Genomic DNA, 21,561 nt, shown 5'->3' with positions numbered 1-21,561 from the left:
TTTATTCTATGATGTCTGCATTACCCCGATTCCAAAACCAGAGAGATACAACAAAAGAGAAAACTATGGGCCAATATGTCTAATGAGCATAGATGCCAAAATCCCCAACAAAATATTAGCAAACAAAATCTAACAATACATTAAAAAGTCATTCAACACGATCAAGTGGGATTTATTCCTGGGATGCAAGCATGGTTCAATATTGCAAATCAATAAATGTGATAGAACACATCAATAAGAGAAAGGATAAAGAACACATCACTTAAATAAATGCGACAAAAGCATTTGACAAAGTACATCTATTCATGATAAAAACCCTCAACAAAGTAGATTTAGAGGGAACATACCTTAATATAACAAAGGACTTATACAAAAACACAGAGCTAACATCATGCTCAATGGTGAAAAACTGAGAGCTTTTCCCCTAAGGTCAGGAACAAGACAATGATACCCACACTCACCACTTTTATTCAACATTGTACTGGAAGTCCTGCCAAAAACAAGAAAAAGGGGAAAAAAAGGCATCCAAATTGATAAGGAAGTAGTAAAAGATTTACTGTTAGCAGATGACATGATACTATGTACTATATATAGAAAACCCTAAAAACTACCGAAAAACTACTAAAACTGATAAATGAATTCAGGAAGGTCACAGCATACAAAATCAATGTAGAGAAATATGTTGCATTTATATACCCTAATAATGAAGCAGAAGAAAGAGAAATTAAGAAAACAATCCCATTTTAAATTGCACCAAAAATAATAAACTACCTAGGAATAAACTTAACCAAAGAGGTGAAACCTGTATTCTTAAAACTATAAAACACTGATGAAAGAAATTCAAGACAACACAAACAAATGCAGACATTCCGTGCTGCTAGATTGGAAGAAAAAAGATTGTTAAATGTCTATACTACCCAAAGTAATCTTCAGATTTCATACAATCCCTATCAAGATACCAATAGAATTTTTTGACAGAACTAGATAAATAATCCTAAAATTTGTATGTAACCACAAAAGACCCCAAATAGCCAAAGCGATCTTGAAAAAGAAAAACAAAGCTGGATATATCACAGTTCCAGACTGCAAGCAGGTAATCAAAACAGCATGGTACTGGCACAAAAATAGACACATAGATCAATGGAGTAGAATAGAAGGCTCAGAAATAAACCACAATTATATGGTCAATTAATCTTTGACAGAGGAGGCAAGAATATGCAATGGGAAAAAGTCTCTTCAACAAAGGATGTTGGGAAAACTGGACAGCTACATGCAAAGGAATGTAACTGGACCACTTTCTTACATCATACACAAAAACAAACCAAAAATGGAGTAAGGACCTAAATGTGAAACCTGGAACCATAAAATCCTAGAAGAGAACACAGGCAGTAATTTCTCTAACATTGGCCATAACAACATCTTCCTAGATATGTCTCCTGAGGCAAGGGAAACAAAAGCAAAAATAAACTACTGGGACTATATCAAAACAAAAAGCTTCTGCACAGTGAAAAAACCAACAAAACTAAAAGAAAACCTACTAAACAAGAGAAAATATTTGCAAATGACATATCCAATAAAGGATTAGTATCCAAAATATAGAAAGGAACTTTTTTTTTTAATTTTTTTTTTCAACGTTTATTTATTTTTGGGACAGAGAGAGACAGAGCATGAACGGGGGAGGGGCAGAGAGAGAGGGAGACACAGAATCGGAAACAGGCTCCTCCAGGCTCTGAGCCATCAGCCCAGAGCCCGACGCGGGGCTCGAACTCACGGACCGCGAGATCGTGACCTGGCTGAAGTCGGACGCTCAACCGACTGCGCCACCCAGGCGCCCCCCAAGGGTTGAATTTTATAAGTTCCTTAAGTTCCTTCTAGGGGCGCCTGGGTGGCGCAGTCGGTTGAGCGTCCGACTTCAGCCAGGTCACGATCTCGCGGTCCGTGAGTTCGAGCCCCGCGTCGGGCTCTGGGCTGATGGCTCAGAGCCTGGAGGAGCCTGTTTCCGATTCTGTGTCTCCCTCTCTCTCTGCCCCTCCCCCGTTCATGCTCTGTCTCTCTCTGTCCCAAAAATAAATAAACGTTGAAAAAAAAATTAAAAAAAAATAAAATTCAACCCTCAAAAACAAATAATCCAATTATAAATGGGCAGAAAACATAAACAGACATTTCTCCAAAGAAGACATCCACATGGCCGAAACATGAAAAGATACTCAACATCACTCATCATTGGGGAAATGCAAATCAACACTGCAATGCGATATCACCTCACACCTGTCAGAATGGCTAAAATGAAAACCACAAGAAACAACAAGTGGTGGTGAGGATGTGGAGAAATAGGAACCCTCATGCACTGTTGGTAGAAATGCAAACTGGTGCAGCCACTGTGGAAGACAGTATGGAGGTTCCTCAAAAAAATTAAAAATAGAACTATCCTACAGTCCAATGATAACACTACTGTGTTTTTATCCAAAGAGATAAAAAACACTAATTCAAGAAGAAATATGCTCCCCTAAAAACTCATTGCAGTATAGCCACAATATGGAAGCAACCTAAGTGTTCATTGATAGATGAATAAAGAAGATGTGATGTATATATACCATAGAATATTATTCAGCCATAAAAAGAAATGAAATCTTGCCATTTGCAGCAACACGGATGGAGCTAGAGAGTACAATGCTAAAGAAAATAAGCCAGTCAGAGAAAGACAAATACCATGATTTCATTCATATGTGGAATTTAAGAAACGAAACAAATGGACATAGGAACAAAAAAAGAGACAAACCAAAAACCTATAGAGAACAAACAGATGATTACCATAGGAAAGGTGGGTGTGGCGATGATGAAATAGGTGAAGGGGATTAAAGAGTACACTTATCTTGAGGAGCACTGAGTAATAGAATTATTGAATCACTATATTGTACACCTGAAATGAATATAACACTGTGTGTTAAGTACATTGGAATTATATATATATATATATATATATATATATGGAAAAAATAAATCCTATTTTTATTACTCATTTACAAAGAAAAAATGATAATTGCTAAGAAAATGGAGGTGGAAAAGTCTCTAGTATATAGAAACTGCTTTGCAACACATTTAGAATACCTGTACATATTATAATTTTGAGTAGAATAATTTCATAAATGTATACTTCTGGAAGGATTCTTCTGAACATGGTAAATACAGGAAGGTGATAGGAGAAGGTGGAAATCGGCCACACACATTAGTTAAGAGGGAGGTTGTAATAGCTGAGCTTAAGTGAGTCAGAACTACACAAAGACAGTGATAGATGGGGTTGGAGGGGATGTTTTCAAGCTCTTTTCTTTCTTATAAACAAGGAAAAGGTAGACCAAAATCTCTGTGGTAAGTAGCTTCTAAAATATCTCCCAATGATCCCAGTCTCTTGATATTTACATTTTTGCATAATCCCCTCTCCTTGAGTATGGGCTTGTTTTTAAAGAATGGAAGAGAACTGGGGCTCCTGGGTGGCTCAGTAGGCTAAACATCCAACTATGGCTCAGGTCATGATCTTGCAGTTCACGGGTTGGAGCCTGGTGCTGGGCTCTGTGCTGACAGCTCAGAGCCTGGAACCTGCTTTGGATTCTGTGTCTCCATCTCTCTCTGCCTTTCCCCAGCTCATGCTTTGACTCTCTCTCTTAAAAATAAAGAAACATTAAAAGAAAAATAAAGATTGGAATAGAATTGACTTGCTCTAAAGAATGGCAACTGTGATAGGATGTCACACAGATAATGTTTAAAAAGACTTGTGACTTCATTCTTGACCCTTCTCTTTTTCTTTCTTTCTTTCTGTCTGTCTAGTTGGCTTGCTGTCTAGAACTTCTCCTGTACTCATTCTGATGGAGAAACGTACCATGATATGAATGGCCCTAAGAACTGAGACCCTCAGTCTAGTCGCCTAGGAAGAGGTGAATTCTGCCAATGACCACATGAGTGAGCTTGGAAACAAATCCTTCCCCAGTTGAGCCTTGAGACAACTACAGTTCTAGCCAATATTTTATTGTAGCCTCATGAGAGACATTGAACCGGAAGGCACAGCTAAGCTATGACTGCATTCCTGACCTACAGAAACTATGAGATGATAAATTGTGTTGGCTTAAGCTACTAGCTTTTGGAGTAATTTTGTATGTAATAATCGATGACTAATACAGTATCTAATTTACTTCTTCTCTCTCAGTGCCTCTAAGAAATAATATATTAAATATCCTTTTGAGAATTTTGATGCTTAGGACAAGATGAATGTATCTCTTTGGTTTCCTTTCAGTCTGATTTACAATAGCATTTCATTATTTGAATAGCATGGGATGATTTACACAGGCTTTCATAGACATCTATAATCATATTGTGACCTGGACCCTATTATCTCTATTTCACATTGAAGAGACTTTGGCTCAGTATAGTTAGTTCTTTCTATAGTCACAACCGTCAGGGAAAAGAAATTGACCAATAGAGAGCGGGGTCTAACTCCCAGTCATGAACACAATCAGTGCATCACCCCTGAAATTACATAACATATAATGCTATGAAAATCATGGCAGAGGCAACTTCTCTTCACCAAATATGCACCTCTCCACATTTTTCAGGCCTCTTTTAGTCATATGAAGCTAGTGTATTAATACTAGTTCTAGCTAATTCCCTGTAAACAGAAGTGGCCTTCTCACCTCTGGTTTGAATCATTCTAACCACGGTACCCAAACCTTCTCTGCTCTCTTCTACCACAGTGACGTCAGAGGCCCTGGATTCCAGAGGGCACAGCCACAAAAAGGTAGGGCCTCTGCCAGCCTGGATCCCTGAGTACAGTGTGGATCAAAGCCCCCTGCTTACTCCTAGTAAGTATATACCATGAGTAAGAAATCAACCTTGAGTTAAATTTTATTTCAGAATAAACTCACCTACCCTAAATACAGCACAGAAGTGAACAAATATAATTTTAAATAAGCAGGAAAAGTTATATTCTCTCCTTTATCTGATGATGTATAGAGTGTGTTACTTTCCTAGAGCAGATTTTCTTAAAGACCATTTGTTCAGAGACCTCTCTTCATGTCCAAATTCTGACATCCATCATATCACAACCTCAGTCATCGGTCACCACTCTAGCACTGCTGAGTGATGGCAGGAAGACCACCTCCTAAAGAAGGACAGTGTTGGCTTTGCGGGTGTCTACTGCAGATGCACAGAATTGCCCGGCCACAGCACTAACTATGCTTAGAGTTTAGTGTTCTGTGATTGCTGTCTTGAAATTATTTTTATAAGCAGAGCCCAATGGAATAATGGAACACGAGCCTGACCCTCTCAGCTCACTTGGTACTGTCTCCAACTGTCTCTTCAGGACAAATTCTCAGCCCCCCTATCTTCGTGCCCTTCTCTGCCTGACTTCTCCTTCCCCATGCTGGTTTCCTTGCTGCATTCTGGCCCTGGCATAGATAGCATTTTGGAGTTAGGCACAGATGTCCCATGGCTTCTAGGGGCAGGGGCAGAGCTTAGTGGTTACTGTCCCTATTTCAATAGCTCAGTGGTAAATAAGTGGAGAGTGTCTTAGCTCTGCCCAATCTAGGTACCAAGGGCATCCAGCTATGCAGGTTACAATACCCTTGGGGGTTGCCCATACATCAGGCCAGGGAGGTGAGCCTGTGGGAGGGGGAGATACCTGGCTCAATTTCTCAAGATGCTGTCCTGGCCAGTGCATGGTGAGTAGTTCAGGCAGCTGTTAGGCAGAGAGTGCACAGAGCGAGCCTCTATCATCTGGGAGAGGCTGGGTGCTTGGGAGAACCTGCATCACCCCACAAATATCCCCATGCCTTGGGGGTGCTTCCCTGGATTGCTCCATGCCTGAGAACATCCCCTATCCGTCATCCCAGACTTCCTCCGTCTGGGTAATTTTCATTTTTGCCAGTTTCAGGCACTCTCTGGGGATAAGCCACAAATAAGAATTGTGCAATTTCAGTGATTCAGCATACAAGTTAAACGTTCTGATATTTGCATTTAAAAGTGGCATTTCACAATATAAAGATGGATGGTAAGATCCATGCTAATAATTTAAAATTGTAACTTTCCTTTGCTTAGAATTAAATGCAAATTTAAAAAGCAAAAAAAAAAAAACCCACAAAGGAAAGGAAAAAGCTTTATATTTTAATACTTCCTATGACAGTTTTCCCTTGATTTTTGAATAAGGGGGATCAGCATTTTTATTTTGCTCTGAGTCCTGCAAATTATGTAGCTGGTCTTGAGGAAGAACCAACATTGGAAAAACAAAGAACGAAACAAAACAAAAAACACTAAGATGTGAATAAATCACACAACAGTGAGATCTCTTCCAATACAAATCTCCCATTGTAAACTCCTGGTGCCTTAAGACACTTTTTAGTTGTCCAAATCTCTTTAAAAATCACAACAACCTGCAGCTGGCTTCACCAAGCCACCTCTGAAGTCTTTTTGTTTTGAATTGGGTCCAGCTATACACAAAAGGCTTACATCTCTTCCTTAACTGTAATGCTAAAATAAAACATATGAGGTCTAAAAAAGAATTGCTGAATGGGTTTATCAGATCCTGGCAGCAGTGGGAAGTCACAAAGAAAGACAAAACAGTCCTTTGCTTCATACTTGCTTTTGAAATTCCATCCCTCCAGCTCCTCTGTGCTTCTTTCTTGCAAAGGGCAGACTTTATTTCTGCCAAAATCTTTGCAACAGAGCCAACAGAATTTATCTCAAGCTTGGCAGCCAATATACATTATCCACAGGTTTCTGGCTAAACTATTAAAATTAATCAGGTGGCAAACTTTCATTTTAGCAGCTCTAATAAACAAGAGAACTAGATTCCCAGGAGGTGGAAATGTCAGTAAATATAGCAGCTTTAAAAGGAAGAAATTCTTCAAAATGTCTAAGGATGTACTCAAGCTTTAGTCAAATGGACCTAAACTACAGTTACAGTATAGGCATGACCATTCATTTTTATTGAGGCATTTTTCACTGCAAGAGGAATCAAGTCCATTTTCATATAGAATTTCAAGCAAACTTTCAGGTTGCATGAGAAGATGTTCCGTGTGTGGAGTGGGAGTGGAAAAAAAAGAGTCTTTATTGTTTTCCTTGTGGACACTAAAATAATTCTGAAGCAAGGCCTTCGAGTAATAGACCTGATGTTGGATTTTTAGAAGAAGTCACACACAGCAGAAACAGAAATGCTCACCAAATATTTCAGGTGTCTGTTTTCCAGCACTTGTGCACTTAGATCCATATATAACTTGGTCTGAGCTAACGTGACATAAATTACTTCCAGGCCAAAGCACAGAAGAGCCATGTGAATTCTCCAGGTTGCTCTTCTCCTGTAGCAGTGACAGGTTGGATTGCAGACTTCACTCGATTTGGATTCCTGAGAGACTACATGGAGCATGCCCTCTGCCAAATTGTGTTGGATATGCAGCATGTAAAGGAAACAAACACTTGTTGTGTAAAGGCACTGGCATTTAGAGGTTAATTGGGAATGCAGTATATCTAGCCTGTCCTAATTAATGATGAAATTAGTACCAGTGGTGTGATGTGGTCACTGAAAAACTAAAAATGATAAAGGGCAAGGACACTAAGAAAACAGGCTGGAGTAATAGCAATCTGTGCTCTGCAATGGCCAAACATTGGATAAAACTCTGCTCTGCAGTAACTTGCAAGGGAGACGGTACACCTGATGAACCACAGCTCGGGGGGGGGGGGGGTGAGGTAGGAAGCAATGGAAAACAAAATGATTGTGGTGTGTATTTGTGGTTATTTTCTGCATTTGATTTGGGATTACAGGAAGAAAGAGATGAACCCACAGAAGAACTGGCTGATTACAAACAGAAATGGAAGCAAATAGAAAAATCCCAGAAATGCATGACCTGGCAATGTTGAAAAACACACATTTGAATGACAATTCCACCCTTTAGGAGAGATTAGTTGAAGGGCATGACCTTCAAAACAGCTGTCACAATCCTTCAATGGATTAATGTACCACAGGAGAAATATCAGATTAAGGATAAGATATCCAGAAAAGCTTATCAATTGATTAAATATTTAATGGCAAAGGTCATATTAAGGAAGTCCTTTCTACCTACTCTTTCAGGGAAACTCATTGTACCCACCATTAACTAACTGTCAGGAGACAGAAGTTTTGGTGTCAAGAAAGTAAAGAAATGTAACAAATGTGAAGACCAAGTTTCTAAAAACGTCTGTATGTTATGGGGTAGGGGGTACTACTTGTATTTAGAAATGACTGGAATCAAGTAAATATGAAGTCCCCTACTACATCTTAGAGTGATGGAGAAACCAAGAGCTTGTGTTAGCACACCTTGGGCCACAACCTTCTAGCGGATGGTGGGGGGTAGATTACCCCAACAATCATTTTTGTATGTGGCATGGAGGATAAGAGACAACAGAGAATCTCCCAGATCGGTGAACAGGGATCACAGAAAACAATGAATGAGAGTGTATCCACCAGAATGCAGAATCAAATTCTTCCCCGGTCCTTGGGGGTGCTCCTCTTTACAACACCTGCCCAGTGGTGTTGCAGAACGGACCTGTCTGCTGCAATGCATGACTCCAATCTTAATCAGTCACTGTGCTTACTTGGCACCCTGTATTGGGTGGTGCACTGGAGGACTGCAGATTTCCTGTCTGTGTAACTAATAGGAATCTAGACCATGAAAAATTATCACTAAATTTGATGCCAAGGCTGGTATGCATTACCTGAGACCCTGGGACTTTTGAGTTCTCTGTACTAGAAGGATATGAGTATGGGAAGAAGAAAGTAGAGAGATTTTTTATTACCAGATAAACAACCTGTAGCTGAGAAGGTAATAGTGACAAATATTTCAAGCATCCCTCTACATTTTCCATGCAGGGGTCATGTGACTGTGTGTTGAAGAATATAATGTCAGGTTCAAGACTTTCTAGTATTCTTCCTCTGCCATAGTGACTAGTGGCATATCCAGTGGTGGAAATCTCCAACCACTAATATCCCTGAGGGATCATGTGAATCAATTCTCTGCATCTACTCTCACATAACAACATTGCCTATGTAACATGAAAAAGAAAGATTCATTGAGTTAATCAACTGAGATTTTTGAGTTAATTCATTACTGCCATGTAATCTGACTTAACCTAATACAAGATATGTGCAATATAATTTCTAATGAATGGACAAATACAGAAATGACACCAGGGAGTTTCAATCATAGAGAGGGAGTTCATCACTAGTGCAAATGAAGTGGGAAAGAGCCTCAAATGTGCAATCCAGTAGACCCGATTTGAATCTGTTCTCTTTTATCTCATTAATTCTACGACCTTGAACATGTTATTTAAACTCTTTAGCCCTAATATCCTCACATGTAAAGTGGGGGTAATAAAATTACTACAGGTTGTTAGAAGGATTAAAGACATAATTTTAAATAAAGGAATCAATGCAATGACTACACGAATGCCAGCTAGTTTTCCTCCACTCCCTCCCCCACCAGCCCTACCATTCCTTACTGGATGAACATGGTAAAAAAAAAAAAAAAACAAAAACAAAAAACAACTCATCAAATGAGGCATAGGAATGCCTCCAAAGATTCAACTGCATTTCAGAGAAAGGTCAGAAAGATAACACAAATTCTTAAAGTGGCCGGCCATACAGTTATTGAATTGGTTGTCAAATCCTGGTGAACTTGAAAGCTCATAACTTTAAAGCAAATTATAAAACAAAACAAAATGGAAGGAAAGAAAACAAACAAAAACTCCAAGCAGGTCAAACAGAAAGAGTCAGTGGTTAGAAAGTGAAGATTCAGCCATGGATGTGTCAGTGTGTTTCCTAGAATAAGAGAAGCATTAGGATTTTTACATCAGATTGCTTACATCTCAATCCCAGTGTGTCCCCTAGTTTTGGAGCAAGTCTCTGAACATCTCTAAGGCTTAATTTCCTATTATAAAATGGGAATAATGGTTATCTAATTCATAGGTTGCATATGTTATTCATATCTGTATCACACTGCCTGCTGGTATGACTACCATCACCATCATCATCATCATGGTTGGTTATGGGGTCGATACGAAGGGGGTCTTGGAAGTCAGGGAAACTGTAGGGATGAATTTGATAGGTTGAGAATATGAATCTGTTAGTGTTGTTTAGGAAGGTTTGGAAGCAATCTAAGCTAATTTTCCATTCCCTCAGTACATCCTCAACAAGTAGATACACTTTTAATGTGCATCCTTATGAGGAGAGATCATCAAATTAATAACACAGAAGCTGAAAGTTGGATGCTGACCTTTCTAAGATTTCAAGAAATCTTTCAGTAGTCAGTGGGTAAAGGTAATGTTGTGAGACAGTTACTGTGGCTAATTACAAATGATTGTTACTTATTAAACATATATCTCATTTGTTGAACAAGCACCTCACTGATTACCTTATTTTACCTTAACCTGTTGTTTTACCTTAACCTGGTGAGTAAACACTATGCCAGGTGCTGGGAATACAGCTGTAAAAAGAACGGACACTAATCTTGATCTTTATGGAATTCACAACCAAAAGCTCCAGAAGGAATGAATCACTCATGATTGTCTCATTTCTATTACTGCTCCTATCACCTTGCTCTGCCCTAATTTCTTTGACCCCCATGATAGCAAGAGTGATCTCTCATTTCAGGGCAGTGACAATGCCTTACTCATCTTAATAACAAGTGCTAAAAATATGTTCTTATTTGATTAAAACTTGAATGAATTAATGAATGAAATTAAATTAGCTGCAGAATAGCCTATGTATTTATATCTCCAATTTTATATATAAATACATGACTTGTTTTAACCTTTGACTGATGAGTTCTGAGATTGGGTTGAAATTTGCATACATAATGCTTTTAAAACAAATTAAATAATATTTGATTTCCTTAGTCTGAAATAGATTCAATTTTACTTTTTATATTATATTTCCTGATTTTATGCAGGTGCAGGAAGTCTGGATGTCTTTCTGTCTTATAGAGAGTCAAATGATTTCACAAATTTTGCGTTGCAAATAATGTAAGTAAGGTAAGGAAAACCTACTCTAAACACTCATTCTCACTTTTAAGTTAAATTGCAAAACATTGGCTTTGTCCATATACATTTAGAACTGTTTCTCTTGAGTATGCAATGCATTCAACAAATAGGCAATGATACTGTCTGTATAAACATCCCTTCCCCTGAGTCACCTTAACCAACCACTATGGGGACAAGAGCCAGGTTAGGTAGGAGTGGGATTTAGGTTCTACAGAGGGATAGCTGAGACACACGTTCCTATCCAAGGCAACAGGAGGAAGCAAGTGTAGATACTAAATTCCAATAGGTTGGAGTAGGACATCAAGATTGCGTCTTGAGGCCAAGAAATGAGTACATCAGCAGAGATCTCATCACAAGATAGAGACCCAGGTTCTTATCCTAACTCAACCATTTATAATCCATATTATATTTAACAAATTATTTAGCCATCCTGAGACTCAGTATTTGGACCTCAGTGAACTCATTAGGGTAAGGGCTCTCTGGCAATCCATCAACTGTCCTCTTTCCTGGTGATTTATTGTATTCCTTCTCTGAAAACCACATAGATGGTATTGTTATCATGGCTGTGCTTTCATATTGCATTTCCAAATTAAACATTTAAAACCAGCATTGATATGTGTAACTAGTAAGAATGTGAAATGGCATGTCCTTCCCAGAAAATAATTTGCCAATAGGTTCTTTTTTTTTTATATATATATGAAATTTATTGACAAATTGGTTTCCAGCCAATAGGTTCTTAAACTAAAACAAAAACCTTGAAGTATGCATACTTTTTATCCAATCATTCTCCTTGTTGGAATTTGACCTAATAACAGTTGTAATCAAGGATTTACACACCAACCCTTTTATTATAGCATTTATAATGTGATAAAGCAGTTATAACTTAGATTTTAAATAGGAAAATAACACAGATAAGTGAAAGTAAAAGTGTATTATGCAGCCATCAAAAATTATATTTTCAGACTATTTGAAGATTTGTGGAAATAATTGCCAGAGTATTATAAGAAAACAGATGGATATTTTAAATATTTTAATCCAAGTTCTATTTGTTTACATGTACATGCACTTTAAGTATGTATTTATGTAGGGGCGGCCTGGGTGGCTCAGTTGGTTGAGTGTCCAACTTTGGCCCAGGTCATGATCTCACAGTTTGTGATTTTGAGCCCCACGACAGGTTCTGTGCTGAGAGCTGACAGCCTGGAACCTGCTTTGGATTCTGTGTCTCCCTCTCTCTCTGCCCCAATCCACTTGCGTTATGTTTCTCTCTCTCTCAAAAATAAATAAACATTAAAATAACCTTAAATATGTATTTACGTAATATTAAAGAAATATACCAAAATATTAAAATTTGTTCCTATTATGGGCTAAATTGTGTCCTCCCAGAATTCGTATGTTGATGTTCTAACCCCTGGTACCTCAGAATGACTGTAAGTTCTTTAAAGATGTAATTAAAGTTAAATGAAGGCATAAGACTGGGCCCTAATCCAATATGACTGGTATCCTTAAATTAGAAGAGAAGCAGGGGTGCCTGGGTGGCTCAGTTCATTATGCGCCTGACTTCAGCTCAGGTCATGATTCACAGTTCGTGAGTTCAAGCCCCGTGTTGGGCTCTGTGCTAACAGCTCAGAGCCTGGAGTCTGCTTCAGATGCTGTGCCTTCCTCTTTCTCTGCCCCTCCCTGACTCACGCACGCTCTCTCTGTCAAAAATAAATAAACATTAAAAAAATAATAAAAGAAAAGAAAAAGAAAAGCAAACACAGACACACATAGAGGAAAGACCATGTGAAGATCCTGGAAGAAGGTGGTATCCTCTTCAAGCCAAACAGAGAGGACTCAAGAGAAATCAATCCTACCAATACCTGAATCTTGGACTTCCAGCTTCTGGCATTGTAAGAAAATAGATATCTGCTGTGTAAGCCACCTAGTCTGGGGTCCTTTGTTAAAACAAATACACTTCCTCTGGGAGGTAGACTTCTAAGTGGTGTTTATTTTCTTTTTTACACTTGTTTATATAGTCTCCAGCATTTTTACCATGAAACTAAGCACTGAGCACAGACACTGTTTCCTCAGAGACAAGTACATGTTTTCTCTTCTTTTTTCTTGTGGAATAAATGGGTCCACACTTTTGTTAAGTACCCTAGCTATGTGTGGGTCTTCTCCACTTAGTTGTGAGCCCTTGGAGGGCAAAGCGTTTGTTCAAATAAACTTTGTAATAGCCCTGCCTATTGTTGTAGTTGGCACATATTAGACTCCCCCAAATATCTGTGAAATGATGTTTAGGTGGTACTGATTTATAATGTGTTTGGTCTGTACTCTAGTATTACAGAACAGTTTACTCCATAGCTATGGTGAACATTCTGAGTGTTTGCATCACCTCTAAAAAAGCTTCATTTATGAATGCGAAGTTGAGACTTCCCTTCAACATAAGGAAAAATCCAACCTGCTGTTCTTTTGGCTTCTTACTAGTGTTGCCTGGTTTTTGCTCTAATTTTCCATCAGCAACTCCTCTCCTCCCACACCTCTTCATGTTCTCTTTTCCTCCACTACCATTTAGTCTCACACACAAGCACACATAATCTTTGTCCAAAGGATTGGTCAAAGATACTTTGAGCTCAATAAAAAGCTTCTCATATAAAAGACTATTGATCTAAACTGAACTAAAATAGAGTTTAGGGAGAGTGGAAGGTGAAAAAATGGGTTTCCTTGTCTATTTGGAGAGGAGGTGGGAGCTACAAAAGAGAGAGAAATCAGGTATGAAAAGAGGCATCAATAAATACATCCTGACTGATTTTAGTCACTTTGCAGAAGTAAATTGTTGTATTTTGCTGAAAAGGGCAGGAATACCTTGGAGGTTTGGAACCAAGGCTAATTCTCTCTATCCACTGAATTTTTCCTTGAAACTGTCATTACTTTAAGATATTGATATATCTTTCTAGCTACTTTTGAGCACATACTAAATCCAAGAAACTTTGTGCATACAACATTCCTAATCCAGAAATCATCCTTGAAAAGTAGTAGTATCAATATTAGATAAACTGATTCCTAAAGATTAACTAGCTTACCTAAAGTCACTGGAAAATGTCCTTGGGGTAGGCAGTCATCTTAGAGAAAGTTCCTAGGATCTTTCCAAGAATAGATTCCAACAAGAAGAAATCACATTTATTGCAGATCTAATATGACAGCCATTTTGCATATAGTCTCGTTCCATTTGCCCAACATTGCTAACAGGTAGGAATTAGCATTGTTATCTTACATGGCAGAAAAGGTGGAGATATCTGCCAAATGAGTACAATTTTAACAGAGCTGAGATTTAAATCCATTTTCATCTGGTTTAGAAGAAATCTAGATGGAGACTCAGAGACTTTTTTAGTAAATGATTAAGAGAGTGCCCTCAAGTAGATAAAAATATGAAGACACTGTTACTGTCTTCAATTTGGTGAATTTCTCTTGACTCACAGATTAAAGACAGCTCCATATCGCCAGCATGGGAGTAAAGCTAATGCACATTTGACTTTTAACAAGCTGTTCTTCTCTGCTTTAAAACACACACACACACACACACACACACACAAAAACAGACTTAAACTCAAATCATATAACGTCATTTTCTCTGTTGCTGAGCAATTACGAATCTGAAATTCAGTGTTATCCAGGTTATGCTTTGTCTATATCTGATCCATCTAATATGGTAGCCACTGGCACATGTGGCTATTAAAATTAATTTAAACTAAATAAAGTCAGAGATTCAGTTTTTTAGATGCAGTCACATTTCACACACTGAGGAGCCAGGTGTAGCTAATGGCTACTGTATTGGACAGTGCAGGTGCAGAACCTTTCCATCATTGCAGAAAGTTCTGCTGGATAACACTGGCTGATATTAATAACTTGCAGAGGGTTACAAGGTCTTCTTTGCCGATTGAGTATATACTACAAACAGCTGTTGTGTTGAACAAACATCTTTGGGTTCTTGCTTATTAATCTCCTTTATTCACAAAGGATAATCTTTCAAGCTCAACATCGAGACCTATTGGTAGAAGAATGAATTGTGAGAAGGAACCCAAGCAAAAATCATGGATCAAGATACCCATATTCATTCATATTATATAACAATCACAATCAATGAGCTACTAAGGCCCTAAAAGATGAAAATTGGAGAACTTGCATGGCTTTCGTTTGTTTGTTATTCTTGCAAGTAACATTCACTCAACTTCTGCTACAGATGTAGGTATTACAGAATTTGTAAGAGAATGCCCTCAAAGATTTTGGAATTGATGGGTAGGGGGCAGAAATAGAGATGGACAACTTTATCTGAAACTCAATGTGCTAATTGCCAGAATAGCGGAATGTAAGCATTTTGTTCATAGCATAAGCTTTTCGGGAGCTTGATTCTGGCTTACTCTAGATAATGAAGGAGGGTAAGAACAGAGCTGCTAGAGTGAGTGCCTCATGGGCAAAGGGTGGTTGTGCTGGTCCTTCTCAGCTTGCCACCCCAAATCTGTTCTCCACCAAACGTTGTCTTACTCTTCTCAAGAAGGGAGGGTGACCCAGTGGATGTATCACCTACACTCCCTTGCTGACTAGTTTTCAGTTGTGTTTGACCAATAGAAGTTAAGCTTTCAGATACCAGAGGTCAGGAGGGGAGAGAACCTAGGTTATTTTCTTCTGCTTCTGTGGCAGGAGCTGGAACTCTCAAAGATTACAGTTCCCAGGTCTAACTCTTGACTAGAGTGCCACAACCACAATTTTCTCTTCTGTCCCTTCAGCTACAGGGCTTTTACTACCTCTTATCTCTGGGTGTTTCACCACTGCTTTTGACCCCCTTAACTCTACCCACATTTCTAGAAGGAGTCTCTTTAATAAGGTCTCTCCATTTGAAACATCTGGGTTAAATTACATGTCCATCTGGGACCCTGACTTAACACAGCAAAATGAGAGAAGAAGCCTGGTAGCTGAGAGCCAGAGAATGAGGGCTTCTGATAAGGATTTTAAACAGTGGGACTTACCATAGTGACTAATGCCTTTGGAGTTGGAGGGATTATTTGAGGGTCTTTGAAGAGTCTACAAGACCTGTCTTCTACAGCCCATCTTCCTGCTCTCCATTCCCACTCCCTAGAGATTACCTTAGTGAACAGTTTCTGTGTAACCTTCTAAATGTTCTTCACTGCATGCTCAAACATATGGTTTGAGCACCCAACCATCCTCAGCCACACTGAAGGAAAATAAGTCCGCCTCTTGCTTGTCAAAGAGGAGAATGGTAAGGGCAGCAGCATCTGGGAACTAGTTAAAAGCACAAATTCTCAAGCCTTTACCAGACCTATTGAATCAGAAACTCTGGAAGTGAAGTTCAGAACTCGATATTTTTTGGAGGAGGGTAGAGAGAGCACACACGCATGTGAGAGCAGGAGAGGGCAGAAAGAGAGAGAAGATAGTAAGCAGGTTCCATGCCCAGCACAGAGCCCTATGTGGGGCTTGATCTCACAACCATGAGATCATGACCTGGTCCAAAATCAAGAGTTGGATGCTTAACTGACTGAACCACCCAGGTGCCCTAGGAACTCTAGATTTTTAATAAGCCCTCCCAGGGGCACCTAGGTGGTTTAGTCGGTTGCACTTCTGACTCTTTGTTTCAGCTCAGGTCATGATCTCACAGTTCATGAGTTTGAGCCTGGCATCAGGCTCTGAGCTGGCAGTGTGGAGTCTAATTGGGATTCTCTCTCTCCCTCTCTTTCTGCCTCTCCCCACCTCATGCTCTCTTTCTCTCTCTCAAAATAAATAAAACTTAAGAAAATAAACCCTTCTGGTAACTGTGTTGCACACTTAAATTTGAGAACCAGAGGACTACACAGTTCTTCTGGAGAGCTCTCTCCCTCAACCATCTGGTCATTACTATTTCACACAGAGTGGAGTGATCCTCCTGAACTTGGGCTCTGACACTGTTAACTGCTCAGAATAGGCATTCTATGCCAATGTGAGTTTTGAAGTCATGATGTTTTGTTTTCCTCTCTAAAAGTGAAAGACTATGCAATATTTCCTTCCTCTTTGCCTTTCTTCAGGAATCCTACAAGTCAGTTTCAGTCATCTCCAGAAGCCCAAGACCCACTGGTTACCACATCTTAACCCTATATCACTATACTTGCAATCAATCTTTAAGTCCTCTCAAAGCATTCCAAATAATTTTGTCCAAGATTCAACAATCTTTCCTATGTCCTCAACCACCTCTCAGAATGATCCTAATCCATATATGTATGTATATATATATATATATATATACACACACACACACACACACACACACACACACACACACATATATTTCTTATAGTTTTCATGAATCAAAGATGATTTCAATTTCATACTCCACATACCTCATGGCCTATAGGTTCTTCTCTTTGCTTTTTTTTTTTTAAGTTTATTTATTTTGAGAGAGAGAGAGAGAGAGGGGGGGGGTCAGAGAGAGAAGGAGAGAGAAAATCCCAAGCAGACTCCATACTGTGAGTGCAGAACCCCAGGCGGGCCTTGATCTCATGAACGCAGAGATCACAACCTGAGTCGAAATCAAGAGTCAGGGGTGCCTGGGTGGCTCAGTCGGTTGAGCGTCCGACTTCGGCTCAGGTCATGATCTCATGGCTCATGAGTTCAAGCCCCGCGTCAGGCTCTGTGCTGACAGCTCAGAGCCTGGAGCCTGCTTCCAATTCTGTGTCTCCCTCTCTCTCTGCCCCTAACCCACTCGCATTCTGTCTCTGTCTCTCTCAAAAACAAATAACCATGAAAAAAAAAGAAAAGAAATCAAGAGTCAGAGGCTTAACTTACTAAGCCACCCAGGCACTCCTCTCTGCTGTTTTAAAACTACAGATTTTGCTCTCTCCACCAGAACTCACAGTTTCTTGGCCATTACAGCTTAATGTTTGGTAGCTTCCCTTTTGTTTTTATCTAGTAACTTTTGTAATTTATAGGTTTAGCATTTTACTCATTGCCTTGATCTCTATCACTATCTTTCCCACTTCCAGGAACTTCAAGATCCAAATGGATTATATGTCAAGCCCTCAGGAGCTAGTCCCAGCCTTCCTTACTTCTGGTGTTCTTTTCCTCTACCCCACTTCAACCACCAGCTCCTGTAAACTTAGCCTTGATCTTTTCATCCGCAATAACTACATTCAAATAACAAATTACAAGCATGCCCATGTATAAGTACAAGTTCCCATTCTTCCAGAAGGTAATTGAGATAGTTGTTCTAGCCTGCCAGTTCCATGGAGCTAAGACTAATGAAGGATGGGATTCTTGCAAGATCCTGGATGCATAGAAATTGAAGGAGAGTGGAGAGTTACAATTGAGGTGAGGCAGAAAACCAGAAAGGAAAACCTACATGGGTCATTGAAGTAAATAGGTGCTCCAGAGAAGACATCAGCGTTCAGGATTCAGAAGTCAGCAATCCAAGATGGTACAAGCAGAGAGCAATTGATCCGATAGGCAAATAGGAAGATTGATACTAGTGGCAAATAATCATCTAGAGGTCATTATCTCGACTAGTTTCCACAGAGGATTTGATTTTTTTTCCAGAGTCACGTGTTGAGCAAATGCATATCAGGGGGTTATTCCGAAGATCAAATATAAGTACATTGTGGATGCAGAGGAGCTTTCCAATGAAAACGTCAGTTGTTGCTACTGTTCTTGATTTAAATGACCCATCTTGACATTGCAGGAAGTGCTGATATTGTGGGGTCCCTCCTTTCTCTTTAAACCCAGGCAAATGTTTCTTTCCTCGTTTCTTCAGTGGTTAAGAGAATTATGCAGAAGCTGGCTTGGGTTGGTTAATTATTCAAATGTGATTATACAAAAGCAGCATATTTGTTCTGTCCCTATTTGTGCATATGTATTTATTTTTTATGAACCTTACTTCCCGTCAGTGAAGAGAATAGAATTAGCACATCTGTCCCATTTGTTGTGACAAAATATGAACTTAAGATCTGTATGCTGATTTAGGGAAGCATATTCCTAGGCGTACATGGTGAGTCTGATGGAATAAAATTTCAGTAATAAATACAGTTGTGGGAATCTGCATTAAAAAGCAGCACTAAAAACAAATGACATGAAAGAGTGTTATGGAAGCTTTTTAAGGAGAATTTGAACAGAAACAGAGGCATCTCTAGAGAGGTGGAACATTGGGACAAATAATTTGTGGAAAGGGGGTGGGAAGAATGAGAAGAAGGAGGAGGTGTGTCCCTGCCATTTTCCAAATTTGTGAATGCCAGCATCTTGAAGGAATCATGAGAAAGATGTTGAAGAAAACAGGAAGGAGGGGAAAGCTATAAGATGTATGCATTGTTTGACAGGCAAGATATACACAAATTTTGTATAGCTGTGGGGACAGTAAGAAAAGAGACATGCCTAAATGTGTTAGAGCCCATTATATTTGCTAATTGCATTTTCTTCTATTGACGCTCTCTCACCCAAGTCATGGCAGTGCCTAAGGACAGACACCACTGTTGCTTTTTGAGGCAGCCAGAGGAGGAGTGTCCAGAGCACATGCTGGGCTCCTTGCCACCTTATAGAGAACATTGGAAAGCAGGAGGACATTGCTGTATACCCCAAATTCCTCCTTATAAGTGATAATTAGGAACAGGAGGGAGGATGCCTCGCTGGTATTGATTGTTCCTTTTTGTGACATACACTAAACCTGCAATATGGGTTTAGGTAGGACACAAATAATATTAATTTTATTATCTGTACATTCATCCTTTGCTTTCATCTATTTATGGCAACTGATACTGGTCTCCCATTTTCAGCACCAATATAAATATTGTTATTAAAACCAATGTATTTAAATGAAGAAAATGAGCTACTTATTAAAAAAAATATTAGGCCAGGAGAGCCTGGGTGGCTCAGTCAGTTAAACATCTGACTTCGGCTCAGGTCATGATCTCACGGTTCATGAGTTCAAGCCCCACGTCAGGCTCTGTGCTGACAGCTCGGAGCCTAGAGCCTGCTTCCGATTCTGTGTTTTCCTCTCTCTCTCTCTCTCTCTCTCTCTCTCTCTCTCTCTGCCCCTTCCCTGCTCATGCTCTGTATCTCTCTCTCTGTCTCTCAAAAATAAAAATAAACATTTAAAAAAATAGATTAGGTCAGCCAGCAGATCAGCAAAATTTGTAAATGTGGCTCTCAAGTGATGACATTTGGGAATCAATATAAGAAAACACAAAGGGTCAGAGAAGACAGGACAGAGAATCAAAAGTTATGGATGCTCAACTTTGCTAATAATTGTCTGTGTATTTGAGACAATTAACCTCATTTTTTCTGAATATTGATAATAATTCCCAATTTAGATAATTTACAGCATTTTTTTTTTGGTAAAGATTCAATGGTATAATTTATTTGACACTCTCTAAAAAATAACCAGTGTTGGGGAGCCTTGTTCATTTGGGTTGTTCATTTGGTTAGGTGGCCAACTCTGCATTTCGGCTCAGGTCATGATCTCACGGTTTGTAGGGTCAAGCCCTACCCTGGGCTCTGTGCTGACAGTGTGGAGCCTGCTTGGGATTGTCTCTCTCCCTCTCTCTCTGACCCTCCCCCTCTGGTGCTCTCTCTCTCAAAATAAATATACATTTTATGTATGTGTGTATATATATATGTGCATATGTACATACATGTATATATGTACATATATACATGTATATACATACATACACACATATATATACATATATACATACACACACATACACACACACACACACACACACACACACACACAGTGTTGTAATGGGGAAGTATTGTGCATAAACCTTAGGAGGGCTTCTGTTGAGTCACACCCTTAAGCATTTCCTCATTGAGTGTGACCAGAACATGTGACTCCTAACAATAGCATACCATTGCCAAAGGTGATGGGATGTTACTCCCTTAATTAGGTTTGGTTGCATAAGTCTTAGCAGACTGTTGGCTTCAAAGAAGCAAACAGCCCTATTGTGGACCACAGCCCTATTGTGGACGACATGCCTATGGAGAAGGCCATGTGGCAGAGAACTGTGGACAGTATCTAGGATTTGAGGTGGCCTCTAGCTGACAGCCAGTAAGAAACTGGGGTCCTCAGTCATACAGCCACAAGGAAATCAATCTGCTAACAACTTCAGTGAGCTTGGAAGCAGATTCTTTCCTTTGAGAATTCAGAAGCACCCAGATAAGAACATGGTCTGGCCAACCCCTTGATTACAACCTTATGAGAGTCCCTAGGAAATTTTTTAAAAATCACCTCTTTAGTGTAACTAGCCACATTTCAAGCTCACACATTGCAGATATAGAATAGTTTCAACATCATACAAAGTTCTGTTGGTCAAGGCTCCTCTGAAGCTCCCTTAAGGAACAAGCTGAGTTTGAGACTTCCCCTAAAATTGAGCCCTGATTTGGCTTCTTCCCTTTACTTGTACTACTTACCTTACTTCCTTACTGCTGTCTCCTAGGTTCATTTCTTTCCTAACGCTTTTGCAATCAAGCCCTGGTTTGAGAGGAGGTCCA

Source organism: Lynx rufus, unplaced genomic scaffold (genome assembly GCF_022079265.1).
Source record: "Lynx rufus isolate CCGP_SWC_20201006 ecotype Redwood Valley unplaced genomic scaffold, mLynRuf1.p SCAF_18, whole genome shotgun sequence".
Lineage (NCBI taxonomy): Eukaryota > Metazoa > Chordata > Mammalia > Carnivora > Felidae > Lynx > Lynx rufus.
The sequence above is the reverse complement of the archived record's forward strand: the minus strand, read 5'-3'. Positions refer to the sequence as shown.